Source organism: Carassius auratus, unplaced genomic scaffold (assembly GCF_003368295.1).
Source record: "Carassius auratus strain Wakin unplaced genomic scaffold, ASM336829v1 scaf_tig00009580, whole genome shotgun sequence".
Lineage (NCBI taxonomy): Eukaryota > Metazoa > Chordata > Actinopteri > Cypriniformes > Cyprinidae > Carassius > Carassius auratus.
The window spans coordinates 7819-16697 of NW_020524045.1; the positions used below are offsets into that span (position 1 = coordinate 7819).

General features: G+C 38.4%; 2 non-coding genes across 2 annotated transcripts; both read left to right on the top strand.

The window, feature by feature from the left end:
* On the top strand, positions 1-73 carry trnav-aac (transfer RNA valine (anticodon AAC)). The gene has a single exon. It is a non-coding gene; the product is annotated as a tRNA-Val (tRNA).
* Positions 74-404: 331 nt separating this feature from the next.
* Positions 405-477, top strand: trnav-cac (transfer RNA valine (anticodon CAC)). The gene has a single exon. It is a non-coding gene; the product is annotated as a tRNA-Val (tRNA).
* The last annotated feature ends 8402 nt before the right edge of the window (positions 478-8879 follow it).

The window sequence follows — 8879 nt, forward strand, 5'->3', positions numbered from 1 at the left end:
GTTTCCGTAGTGTAGTGGTTATCATGTTCGCCTAACACGCGAAAGGTCCCCGGTTCGAAACCGGGCGGAAACAAATTATTGTAATTATTTATTATTTTTAATAACTTTAACACAATATTTTGAATGTTACTAGTTATATAAGCCTATAGAATAAGACTAAGAGTATTTGTAATGTTTTCAATAGAAAAATGCCTTTTGAGGAGTTATGGGAGCAAAGCCATTCACCATGGTGTAAAGATCAAAATAACAGCACACGTTTACCAGCATACGGTTATTACTGTGTTACTAACTAGTTATTAACTAGTTATTACCAAGAAAACAAATTACATCGTTTTCCTAATGAAACAGCCATACTCTTGTTGTTTTATTTTATTCAGTTTCATATCCAAACATTTCACATGTAGGTTTCCGTAGTGTAGTGGTTATCACGTTCGCCTCACACGCGAAAGGTCCCCGGTTCGAAACCGGGCGGAAACATGATTTTGCTCAAAAAACATGTTATTTTTAACATCTCTAAATTATTCTGTTTCATTTATACTATACAAAATATTTATATTTTCACAGGCCTGCACACTAATATAAATAACTTTTTGTTCATAATGATTGTAAAACTCAACTAATCCTCCACAAGATGGCGCACTAGAATCAGCAGTCAGCAGTCTGGTTCTTTCACAGTTTTGATCTTTCCAAGACATAATGGTTATTTTTGAATACATGGTTGTCTTGACCCTCCTAACCTCTATCTTGTGCTCTCACTGCTATCTATCTCATTATTATCCCTTTACTCCTCCTGTTTTAACATCTCTCTCTTTCTTTCCACATGTGGCAGAGCTTTTTTCTATGTATTCCCTTTGATCTTCCTTCTTCCTCTTCCCATGCCCCATTGAAGCTCTAATAAATCTCTTGCTTTGGCACGTCATGACCCGCCAGCCAGAGTCAAATTAACATGACCAGACGTGGACGTGTTCTGTCCAACTCCATTTGTTTAGTTTTTTCTTCTTTTCTATGTTGGCACGCTGAGGTAAACCACCTCCATGGCTGCTGTAGCACTTTTGTTTGCCTTATTTAGTTTCTGGAACTTTGATCAGGGGATTGATCGATTGGCTCACCCTGATGCTAGCTGGATCGCTCTACTGGTATGTAATGACACAGATGCGAAAGTGATGTGTCATACTCAGAATTAGTGCTCTGCATTTATCCCATCCAAAGTGCACACACATAGCAGTGAAGAAACACTGTGAACACACACCCAGAGCAGTGGGCAGCCATTTATGCTGTGGTGTTTGTGGATCAGTTTGGGGTTCAGTTCCTTGGTCAAGGGCATTGGTATTGGTGGAGGAGAAAGCATTGTACATTAACTCCCCCCACCTACAACTCCTGCTGGTCCGACACTCAAACTTGCAACCTTTGGATAACAAGTCAGAATCTCTAAAAATTTGAAACCAGGCGGATGTGAGTGGGCTCTTCTGTTGGCAACCACCCTTGTCCCAGCTCCTCCACAGCCTTTGACAGGACACAGGATAGTTCGGCGTCAAACGCTAGGCACCGCAGATGAAAAGAAAGCTAATCGCAAGCGCAGAGAGGAGAGACTCATATCCTCGCAATGAGAACATTCCATCTCTTTGAGTGAATCATCTGTGTGGGATTTCCCAAGCATAAGATGCAATCGCTGTGACTATCAGTGGCGTGCAGGGAAGATCTGTACGAGCGACAGAGATGGCACTGCCACTAAATTTTCTAATTTAAAGTTTTTTTAGTAATTTGCCGGATGGCGGCAGGTGATCCAAAAGACCAGTGTTGCTGCGGGTGCAGAAAGAAGTCAGATGGCAAAGGCCATTCTGGTGGGCTTCCTCTCCATAGGCTCATGCAGCTCAGCCATTGGTTTGTTTTTAATTCACTGTACGAACCAACGGAAGTGCAGTTGCACTGCGTTATTATAAAAAATGGCTTCAGTCATCGGAGTTTTCCCCATAGCGTCTTATAGATAGTCTTTCTAGATAGGGAACCTTGTATGCCCAAAACAACTACCACTTTCAGGAATATATACTACATTTATCTGACGCTTTTATCCAAAGCAACTTACAATTGCTATATATGTCAGAAGTCGCATACCTCTGGAGCAACTAGGGGTAAAGTTTCTTGCTCAGGAACACATTAGTGTCTCACAGTGGATTCAAACCCGGGTCTCTCATACCAAAGGCATGTGTCTTATCCACTGCGCCAACACCACCACCCAAAATGTAAGAAATGTAATAACAAAAGCAAAAAAACTAAAATTGTATTATTAAACACAGCATCATCAGAGTTGGTTTTGTGGCTTATATTAAAAGACACTTAGATGTGCCGTTTTAATATTAACATCGAGCTCAAATCGAGTTACAATGTTATTGACCAGTGAATGACAGCAATGTGTTTTGTCCGCTCAGATTTTTGCTGTTGAATACATTTGGTCAAAATCTCATGATATAAAAGCTTTATGCACTGGATTTATAAAACAGTATATTAGTTACAACTAGACGGCAAATGCTAAGACTCTTGTATGCTCTTTAAACATTAATAAACATTTATAGACATGGTGTTTCTTGAGTAAAGAACATGCTGTAGATATGAAATCATAAGTTCTTAATTTACTCTTGCATTGCAAACAAGTACTCTTGTACTTGTACTTGTACATGTACTCTTGACCCAATCCCAACATCTGTTCTAAAGGGGTGTCTCTCGTCAATTTGTCCCCTCATCTTGAACATTGTGAACACCTCCCTCGCTAGTGGTTCAGTTCCAAAAGCCCTTAAAGTTGCAGCTATTACACCAGTCCTTAAAAAGCCTGGATGTGATAAGTCAGATCTATCTAACTACAGACCTATCTCAAACTTACCCTTTCTTGATAAAGTTTTGGAATTTACATCAGCTCCAAGTCTGATCCTATCCTTACCTCAACAGTTCTTTTGAGTGTGTCCTGGAAATAAAAATGTGGATGCACCATAACTTTTGAAAACTGAATTGTTCTGAAACAGAGGTTCTACTCGTTGGCACACCAGCAGCTATTCACAAAGGTAGTAATCTTAATTTGATTAAGGATGACAAAGTAGTACTCCCACCTGTCAGGCTCGTAACCTTGGAGTGATTTTTGACACTCTCATCTGACACTAGACTCTCACATTAAGAGTATTACAAAATCTGCTTTCCATCACCTCAGAAACATTGCAAGAATTAGGCCTTTCCTCACTCCACCTGATGCTGAAAGGCTTATTCATGCATTTGTTACTTCCAGGATTGACTACTGTAATGCACTATTCATTGGCTTACCTGCTAAATTAATCAAACGCCTGCAGTATATCCAGAATTCAGCAGCTCGTATTCTCACATATACTCCATCACGTCAGCATATCACAGGCGTGCTTTATAGTTTGCATTGGCTTCCTGTACAGTCACGTATTGTTTTTAAAACTCTAACAATAACATACAAAGCTATACATGGAACTGCCCCTTCTTATATTTGTGACTTAGTCACCTGATACATGCCTTCTCGTTCCCTTTGGTCTGCTGATTCTCTTACTCTTCAACAGCCTCCCTATAGATTAAAATCTATGGGGGAGAGAGCTTTCTCTGTTGCTGCACCTAGGTTATGGAACGTGCTTCCCATTGCTGTTAGAGAGGCTCACACAATAGCCAGTTTTAAGAAGCTGTTAAAAACTCATCTTTTTAAAATTGCTTTTATGGACTGTCAGTAATATTCTACTGTGTTGTACTGTAATGAGTATTTTATGATTTATACTTTTAACTTTGTATTGCATTTATTGTAGTTTAGAATTTTATTTGTTTGTAGCACTTTGGGTTCTAGAAAAGCACATTATAAATAAAATGTATTATTATTATTATTATTAAGTAGAGATCTGTCTCCAGACTGTGCGTGGCACTTTCTGAATGGAGGTGGGGTGGAGTTATGAGTTTTGTTTTTTTTTTGACAGTTTGAGGATGGAGTGGCTTTACAAGGTTTATTCACAACCTCTTTTGAATGCGTTTCATTGGTTAAATATTTGTAATACCCACAAACAGACATAAAGATGACTAATAGTATTGATTTAAAATAATAATAATAACAAAATATAAGAGAGATAGAAGGTTTTGAAAATTTTCCACAGCACGCCTGACAACCTGTCACTATGTGCCACAGCACAGGGGTTGGGAAACACTGTTGCAGACATTACATTACTACAACAAGAGTCCAATCCTGTTATAACCAGATTAAGGTTCTTATAAAAGGGATTCTTTCTGTTATCCTATCCATGGCCCTATAATCACTGAAACACTGTCACTAAAGCCCTCGCTCTTTCTTGGGAAGGAATTAAAGGATAAGAGAAGCACTTGTTTATAGAGAGACATGCACACACAAAGATTTCCCTTGAAATCCATGGCTGTTTGTATCATCCCTCTTCTGAAATTGCCCCTCGTTATTCAAAAGCTGTACTGAGATAAAGAGTAGTACATGCGCCACATTTTTGCTATAATAGCACTTAAGAGTTTTTATTTAATTACTTATTTAAGGGATAGTGTTTTGAGCTCAGTTGGTAGAGCACTGCACCATCAAGCGCAAGATTCGGGGTTCGATTCCCTGGGAACACATAATAGGTAAAAATTGATAGCCTGAATGCACTGTAAGTCGCTTTGGATAAAAGTGTCTTCTAAATGCATACATTTATTTTTATTAATTTATTTTTAGTTCACCCCAAAATGAAAATTATGTCATTAATTACTCACCCTCGTGTCGTTCCAAACCCGTAAGACCTTTGTTTATCTTCGGAAAACAAATTAAGATATTTTTGATTAAATCGGAGAGCTATGACCCTCCATAGACATCAATGGAACTAAAATGTTCCCAGGTCAAGAAATGTAGTAAATACATCTGTAAAACAGTCCATGTTGCTCAACTTCAGTTTTGCGATGCCACTACAATAATTTTTTTTTTTACACAAAGAAAACAAAAATAACACAATTTACTTAACCATTCTTCTCTCCCGATTTACGAATTCTGCCATTTTAGACAGTATTACAATGCATATGCATGCTTTTCATTTGAACGTTAACAATACTAATTATGTCCAATACGTTCTTGGGTACTCTCATGGCGGAAGACGTAACTCAGGAGGAAAAGAAAGGTTGAGTAAATTGTTATTTTTGTTTTCTTTGTGATGATTTTGGCTCACATTTAACAAAAACCCACCAATTCACCAATCTCAACAAATTAGAATACGTCATGAGACCATTTAAAAATAAAACATTTTTAATTAATTGTTGTCCTTCTGGAAAGTACATTAATTTACTGTACATGTTTTCAATACTTGGTAGGGTCTCCTTTTGCTTTAATTACTGCCTCAATTCGTCGTGGCATGGAGGTGATCAGTTTGTGGCACTGCTGAGGTGGTTTGGAAGCCAATGTTTCTTTGACAGTGGCCTTCAGCTCATCTGCATTGTTTGGTCTCTTGTTTCTCATTTTCCTCTTGACAATAGCCCATAGATTCTCTCTGGGGTTCAGGTCTGTTGAGTTTGCTGGCCAATCAAGCACAGTCATTTAACAACTTTTGGTGCTTTTGGCATTATGGGCAGGTGCCAAATCCTGCTGGAACATGAAATCCACATCTTCAAAAAGCTGGTCAGCAAAAGGAAGCATGAAGAGCTCCGAAATTTATTTTTAAATGGGTGCAGTCACTTTGGTTTTCAAAAAACACAATGAACCAACACCAGCAGACGACATTGCACCCCAAATCTTCACTGTGAAAACTTAACACTGGACTTCGAGCAACTTGGGCTATGAGCTTCTTCACCCTTAAGGCAGGCGTACACGGTGCGAATTCGGATGGTCAGAAGATCGTATGTCCACGCACACGGCACGAGTGAGTTTATATGAAAATCGTACGGACGAGATGATATACGACACGATTTTACAACCTGCAAATTCCAGAAGCAATTGCACTGGTTATTTTTCAGCAATAGAAAACCGGGACGTTTGGTTGTCTGTGTGTTCTTGTATATGGTTTATAAATATCTGAAATAGGTATTACAATGAAAACATGGTTTGTGAGGACAGTTCCTGTGCCCTCGTAAACCAAATGGCTTTAAAAAATACTATACAGTGTTTAATAGAAATTTTAAACATGCATTTTCCGTGATGAATAGAGGTAGTGTATGGGGATATACAGTATAGAATACCGTTACGTTTATGGAGAGTCCCTGTAAACTACATATGCGTGTGTGAGCGAGAGAGAACTAAAAAGGCATTGGAACACGTTGCTATAAACATCCTACAGCGCTCGCTGTTCCTGTCAGACTTCAGACAGTTTATCCTCCTGGTCAATAGTCCACATTCGCCGTGGTACTGCCGTCTTCGTCTTTCTTCTTCTGTGGTTTTCCTAGTTTGTGATTGGTCAACTTCAGATAAATCAACAAAGCGGCCTCCTGAAGTTCAGCCTCACAAATGGCGTGAATTCAAACCGATAGCTCACAAACTTTTTAGACATGTTTAAAAATGATCGGGAGGTCGGGAAGTGCTCGTAAGCCACTCTGCTCGGCTCGTAATTCATCGCAAATGATACGAGCCGCGACCATGCGAGCATACGCGATTTCCAAAAGATTGAAAAAAATTGCATGCCAACTAGTACAACAGCAAAAATCACAGACTTTGGACCACTGTGTAACATTCCAGTTCTTCTTCTCCTTAGCCCAGGTTAGATGTCTCTGATGTTGTCTGTGGTTCAGCAAATTCCTTGACACGTCTGTGTGATGTCTCTTGATGCCTTGACCCCAGCCTCAGTCCATTCCTTGTGAAGTTCACTCAAATTCTTTTGCTTAACAATCCTCATAAAGCTGTTGTTCTCTTGGTTGGTTGTGCATCTTTTTTGTTCCAGACTTTTTCCTTTCACTCAACTTTCTGTTAACATGCTTGGATAAAGCACTCTGTGAACAGCCAGCTTCTTTAGCAATGAATGTCTGTGGCTTAACCTCCTTGTGAAGGGTGTCAATGATTATCTTCTGGACAACTGTCAGATCAGCAGTCTTCCCCATGATTGTGTAGCCTAGCGAACCAAACTGAGAGACCATTTTGAAGGCTCAGGAAACCTTTGCAGGTGTTTTGAGTTGCTTAACTGATTGGCATGTCACCATATTCTAAGTTGTTGAGAATTTGTGGGTTTTTGTTAAATGTGAGCCAAAATCATCACAGTTAAAAGAAACAAAGACTTAAACTACTTCAGTATGTGTGCATTGAATTTATTTAATACAAGTGTTTCACAATTTGAGCTAAATTAATGAAGTAAATGAACTTTTCCACAACATTCTAATTTATTGAGATGCACCTGTACTACGTTTCTGGACCTAGGAACATTTCAGTTGCATTGCTGTCTATGGAGGTTCAGATAGCTCTCTGACTTCAACAAAAATAGGTCTTATGGGTTTGGAACGAAATGAGAGTGAGTAATTATTAATGACACAATTTTCATTTTGGGATGAACTAACCTTTTAAGATTGTCTATCTGTCTGCATCCACTGTTTATCACTCTGAAAGGATCATCTTTCAATCTAGCGCTTTAAAAGAAGCTTTTAACTGTACCTGCCTTGATATAAAAGTTTAATTAGTATATTTTGCTCAAAGGCCTTGTTGCAGTGTTTTTTAAAAAGCATAAAGTTCACCCATGTTCATCAGTTCACTGTAAAACCATCGCAGTTGATTTCCCCCCTCTTCCAGGCACATTGAGTAACTGTCTCTCTTTTTTTTTATTGCACATCAATGCATCTACAAGGTCCCGCTGCACTGCACCTCTTGATTTTCCCCATGAAATAATCAAACCTCCTTTGAGAGTATCGCCTTTATAGTCTCTCTCCAGGCAGGAAACAACACTGAGAGTAAAGGGAGATTTCTATCTCTGCAAAAAGTTGAAAGGTTGACGTGAACTCTTGTAATCCATCATAAATATGTGTATCAATCTGATGTTTTTTCTCCTGAGTGACTGTTTGGTGTTTATGTACAACTTGAGTGTAATGAAACATTGTGAAAGAAAGTGAATCTGTGTCACTCTTGGCGCACTCAAGATACATTATAGCTCTGTCATCTTTGAAACAGATTCTCATTAATTCCTAAAGTTCTTTGTGTAGAAATGAGGGGAAAATTGTCTTTGAAGTTGTGTGGAGCATCTCAGGAGACCTGGAGGCCTCAGGCTGGTCTTAGCCATTGATGAGGTAGATGTTGCTTTCAAAGGGAATCATTCCACCATCCACTCTTGTTCAGCTATTACATAGATGCTCAGCACACGCTGATAAAGAAAGGATCACTTGCTCCAATGTTTGGTAGGTCATGACTGTGACAGTGACCGCATTTGATTTACACATTCTGTAGACAGTTTAGAAACCCTGAGTATTTGCAGCACATTAGTGTAATACTGAATATTTTCAACACATCAGCGTAAATCAGTTAAATGCTGTAGGTTGTAATTGTGTTATTATTACAATTTATGTTAGCCACAATGATTTGATTTATTGATGTTATTTTTTTTTATATATTTTAGCCGTTTCATGAATAATGCTCTTACTGGGCATGTTGTCAAAAAACCTATTTTTACATTTAATAACAATCAATAATTCTATTAAATGTATTATTAGAATTATTTATTAAAATGTCTGTTTTTGCTGTTTGCAAATTATGCTCTTACTGCAACTTTTTATTTCTTGGGTGAGATGCTTAAGAAATTGTGCTTTTAGTAAATATATGCTTAAGAAATAGCTTTTTTTTTTTTTTTTACAAAAACTAAGAAATATAAATTTTTCATCTATCCAGTATCGCCGCTCCCTATAAACAGAGTACGCATTTTGCATAGGGCACCAACTCCCAG